A 6,148-nucleotide genomic window follows, 5' to 3' on the forward strand; every position below is an offset into this window, starting at 1 on the left:
TCAAGGGAAACTCAAGGCAAAATCTTCCTAAGAATATACTTCTATAAGTCACAAATTAGCAGCCTATAGTTCTCTAATTTGACATGGTTATAAAAATCGATGTGTCATATCATTTATTGGCATTTTTTTTTTAGTTAATCTACTAAAATGCAAACTGTAAAGGCAGAGAATGCTTGCCCTCTTGTATCTAATCACATCTGACACCAGAATTTCCAACCAAATGAATCATAACTGGCACTGCATATAACTGCTTCTAAAGTTGTCAGATTCTCTAAGACATCATGGGGAGGCCAGAAAAGTTTCAAAGCGATGCCTGTTAGAAGGAGGGTCATTTACTGAAGGATAGCAGTGATTTGAAGTGTCTAATTTTAAAAGTAGAAAAATGATAAAATGTTGAATAATGATATTGAAAACATAAACTAGTCCAAGAAGTCCAGAAAGAAGCAGTAAGCCACAAGAAAAGGAAAAACCTATACCAAAAACAAGCACAAAAATCCTTTTGACTTGATGGGCTTTTTTTTTTTTTTTTAACCACTCTCTATATTCTCAAATATATTTGTGTCCAAAAAATAAACTGTAGAAATATAATCTGATTCAATATCAGTGAGTTTTATTGTCAGTGAATAACAAATAGAAATTAATTAGATTTTAATTTTTTAGCTTTTGAATTTTAAAATCATCATAAGAATTTTGAATGGAGTTTAGTGCAGAAGCAGTAATGCAGGAGGTAAGAATTCAAGCGCTGAAAATGTAACAATTGAGGGTTGAGTTCTAGTTCCATCATTTACTAGCTTGTTAAACATTATTATTATTTTTTTTTTAGAATAGAGTTAAATAGAGTTAATAATCGGAGAAGGCAATGGCACCCCACTCCAGCACTCTTGCCTGGAAAATCCCATGGAAAGAGGAGCCTGGTGGGCTGCAGTCCATGGGGTCGCGAAGAGTCGGACAGGACTCAGTGACTTCACTTTCACTTTTCACTTTCATGCATTGGAGAAGGAAATGGGAACCCACTCCAGTGTTCTTGCCTGGAGAATCCCAGGGACGGGGGAGCCTGGTGGGCTGCCGTCTATGGGGTCGCACAGAGTCGGACATGACCGAAGCGACTTAGCAGCAGCAGCAGCAGCAGCAGCAGCAGCAGCAGCAGCAGCAGCAGAGTTAATAACAGATCCTCTATCACAGTGTCTTTGTAGTGTTAAATAACATACTACCTTCTACCAAAAGTAATATACATAGCAGTAGTATTATAATAATGTATCTAAGAATTTAATAAATAAATTTAAGGTATTGATAAAGTAATACTGCTTTTGTTCTAAAAAATATGTAAGTTTGTAGAACATTGTCATTGACTTTGCCACAAGGAACTAATTTATTCTTTGTGTTCCTATCAATTCTTTCAGCCCCTCTTGAATATATAATGTCTTTATCTCACTGTAGTAAATTCATATTTATTTTATATTGTTTCTCTTCAAAACTTTATAAGTGATTTTTGGACTTATGTCCCTCACCAACCCCTATGCCTGAATCTCATCACTAACAATTTATTCTCATTTTCCTAAAATGATAAATGCATTGCTTTTGATTAGAAAACATCTTTGGTTTACAACTGTGTAAACTGTGCTAACATTTACTATACAGCTATTAGTGGCACATACCCAGCTTTCTGGTAAAAATTAAATATTTTATTTCAACTTCACTCTCAGAACTATTGAAGTTTCATAATATTGTCTCCCATATCAATGATAAAATTTGCAAGTAACACCATGGCAATGAGGACCATCAAAATTTTCCAATCACAGATTATTCCAGATCTTCTTGCCACTGCTTTCTTCCTTATTTGTTTCCCAAAACAAGTACTTACTTTAGCTATATAGAATATCTTACATCTCCTAGAATGGTCTCCACCTTTTTATGTCTTTGAACATCAAATTTCTTCTGCTCAGAAGGACAATGTCTTCTTTTTGGAAGATTTGACCTCCTCTTAGAACCAGAAGGGTTTTTCAGTGCATTGCATTATGTACTTATCTTTCCTATAGCATATAGACTGTGAATATGTGTGTGTGTGTGTGTGTGTGTGGTTCTTATTTTATTTTTAAACTTTTGGTCACATTTTCTAGCATGATTTCAGACACATTATATAATGTCTAATGATTGAGCAAATGAATAACACTCCATGATGTTAATCTTTGGTATTGTGAAGTAAAAATATTGTGCAAATTATTGCCATTAGGAAAAAAAAAAGTCATTGTATTTGCATCTAGAAATTGCTATTCAAGACCACAGTTCTGGTTTGAAACTTTAAAAGATCAGATTTGTGACAATTAAGAAAATAATTCAGAATTTTGTTTTCTGAGTTTATATTTTAAACTTGACTTTAACCAAAAAAAGTAGAAAATGTTAAAATAAAAGTTTTTCTTAATAGATTCTAAGTCTCTTTTTCATAACATTACATTTTTGGCAGCTGATACTTATGGAATAAAAATGATGTGAATCTAATAATAAAATGTATGCTAGCCAACTCTATTTCCTACAGAATACTCTATAAAATAAATTATAATAAACCAAACTCTTCTAGACAGTAATGATGGATAATTCCAATTTATCTTATTTCATGAATAAAAATATACCTATCATAAATCTTTTCTTTTAACATAAATGACTACTGTTAAATTTCTGATGATGCTACCTCCCACAAATTATCACCTGAGAATCCTTAATAAGAAGCTTAAATATATTACAGATGATTTCATTCTTAGCATTTATACCTATCCATACTCTGTATCTGACTTATTGAAACCATTTGTCTTTCTAAAACATATTTTATTCAATGATTGTGATACTTCATATTAATTCATCATTGCATTGCAAATGCCAACTATATTTAAATAGAAAATGCATTCATCCTTAAGCAATACATGTCTGTTGGTCTTACTAGTATAGGCAATATGTGTACAAAATATAAAGGGCAAGTAAAACTTAGTTTAGTCTACACAGAATTCAATAATTATTTGTGGCTGTTGTTCAGTGGCTAAGTCATTTCCAACTCTTTGTATTCCATGTACTGCAACACTCCAGGCTTCCCTGTCCTCCACTATCTCCTGGAATTTGCTCAAATTCATGTCCATTGAGTCAGTGATGCTATCTAAATCTCATCTTTTGCTACTGCCTTCTCCTTTTGGCTTCAATCTTTCCCAGCATCAGGGTTTTTTTCCAATGAGTCCACTCTTCACATCAAGTGGCCAAAGTATTGAAGCTTCAGTTTCAGAATCAGTACTTCCAGTGATCAGGGTTGATTTCTTTTAGGATTGACTGGTTTGATCTCCTTGCAGTTCAGTGATTATATTTCTCATCTTTTCCTTTATATTCCCTGTTTTAACATTTTATATTCTATATCCATAACTTTCTGGTCTTTTAAATAATTTTCTTTGCTGTCATGAATAGAAGGGTATAAGAAGAAAAATAAAATAAATATTTTTTCAGTATTTAAGAAATGAAAGACACTTCAGATAGCAATCTACATACATTGTTTCATTTGTAAGATAAACATTATTTCCCTCTTTTTTTCAGATGAGGAAACGGAGGTACAATAACATATACATAATGCCTAGGGTGTTGATAGTTGGTACAGTAACTCAAAAAGAAAGCCATTTTAAAAGGCTGACTTAAGTCAGAGAAAACATCATAAAAGAAGGAAAGTGATGGAAAAGATATGGCATGTTAGATTTTGTATTGGGTAATAGAGAACGTGTTTACTGGAGAAGCTGGTGATACAGTTGAATTACTTATATTATGGATCATGAAAAGTATTAAATGCCAGATGGGAAAATAAAATTTATTTTATTATAAAGTGAGATTTCTTTATGGCCTTACATGATGGTTTAACATGTGTTGAGCTGTGTTTTAAGACAGCTTCTAGAATTATAAGCTAACAATCATGTAGAATCTACTGGAACAAGAAGAGATGGGCAAGAAATTGATCAATTGGAAAATTTTATAATAGTCCACAAATGGACTCAGTTTAGTTCAATTCAGTGGTTCAATCATGTCCGACTGTTTTTGACCCCATGGACTGCAGCATGCCAGGTTTCCCTATCCATCACCAATTCCCAGCATGCTCAAACTCATATCTGTCCAGTCAATTATGCCATCTAACCATCTCATCCTCTATTGTCCCCTTCTCCTCCTACTTTCAATCTTTCCCAGCATCAGGGTCTTTTCCAAGGAGTCCCCTCTTCACATCAGGTGGCCAAAATATTGGAGTTTCAGCTTCAGCATCAGTCTTTCCAATGAGTATTCAGGATTGATTTCCTTTAAGATTGACTAGTTTTATCTCTCTGAAGTCCAAGAGACTCTCAAGAGTCTTCTCCAATACTACAGTTCTAAAGCATCAATTCTTCAGTGCCCAACTTTTTTATAGTCCAACTCTCACATCCATACGTGACTACCAGAAAAACCATAGCTTTGACTAGATGGACCTTTGTTGGCAAAGTAATGTCTCTGCATTTTAATATGCTGTATAGGTTAGTCATAGCTTTTTTTGCAAGGAAAAACATCTTTTAATTTCATAGCTGCAATCACCACCTGCAGTGATTTTGGAGCCCCCCAATATAAAGGAAAAACAGTGTTTCCATATCTATTTGCCATGAAGTGATGGGACAAATGGACTAATGAAGGGATTAAACAATGGCTATGACTCTGAGAATAGAAGGAAAATATAAATGAATATGTGATGAGAAGAATTAAAAATGATAGACTGCACACAAAAGTTATCTAGAAACAGGAAGAGAAACTGGTAGATTCAGAGATGACTTCAGATTTCAGAAATAGAGGACTGAAAGAATGGTAGTGTCTTTGGCCTACCTAGAAAAGCAAGAACAGTTATGGTGGAAGACAGAGAACTTAGATTTTAAGTAAGATGGATTTCAGGGCTCCCAGGTAGCACTAGTGGTAAAGAACTTACCTGCCAAAGCAGGAGATGTAAGAGACATGGATTTCATCCCTGAGTCTAGAAGATCTCCTGCAGGAGGGCATGGCAACCTCCTCCAATATTCTTGCCTAAAGAGTCCCATGGACAGAGGTGCCTGGAGGGCTACAGTCCATAGGGTTGCAAAGAGTTGGACGTGACTGAAGTGACTTAGCATGCATGCACAGGATAAATTTCAGATGATAACTTGGTTTTTAGTATCAAATTGTTGTTGGTTAATCAAAGATGCTCAGAATCTAGTTTTAGGATTTCTCTTAGAGAGAGGAGAACCAAGGCTATGAACCTATCTGAACTCTCTGAGAAAGAGCAAGATGGAATTCCTCATCCTTCTCATCACACCCTCACTTAGAGGGAAGATAGTGATAAAGAAGAAAAATAAAATGAGGATGCATCCAAGATATAGGTCAAGAAGCAAGCAATACATCATTACAGAAATCAGTGGGGTTCAGGAAGTTTTTTTTAAAGTGACTACAAGATCTTTCCTGGAGGTCCAGTGGTTAAGAATGCAAGCTTCCACTGCAAGGGGGAAGGCTTCGATAGCCGGTCCAGGAACTAAGATCCTGCGTGCTGCACAACATGGCCAAAAAAGAAATCGCCATGTTAAAAAAATAAAAATGTGACTACAGTAATAGCCATTTGTTACCTTCTTAGAGTTCTATTTTTTAAACAACTTTATTGAGATAGCCACAGTATATAAAAATTGTATTTAGTTCAGATATACAACTTCATGTTTGGATCTATGTATATATTTTGAAAAGATCACCATAATTAAACTAAATAGCTTATCCATTACCTCTACATAGTTACCACTGAGCATGTGTATGTTGGTGTGTATGTGTGTTGATGAGAAGATTTAAGATCTATCCTCTTAGCAAGTTCCAAGTATACAATATAGTATTAGCTATTGTCACCATTTTGTACATTAGATACAAGGTTGATCCCTGTGGTATTTCCACTGAATTCACTAGGATGGTTCCTAGAGTAGAGCTGCAAATCCTGGATGACGCTATCTTTGCACAAACTCAATTTAGTAGGATCAATTTTATTCACTATGCTAGATGTAATATCTTTGCTACAGAAAACTTACATGATTTCCAGGATATAGTAGGTGGACACTTATTTTGTGAACACATTCTTTTCCATTCCTATCATTAAAAAAAGAAG

This window comes from Oryx dammah, unplaced genomic scaffold (assembly GCF_014754425.2).
Source record: "Oryx dammah isolate SB20612 unplaced genomic scaffold, SCBI_Odam_1.1 HiC_scaffold_3, whole genome shotgun sequence".
NCBI classification, from domain to species: Eukaryota; Metazoa; Chordata; class Mammalia; order Artiodactyla; family Bovidae; genus Oryx; species Oryx dammah.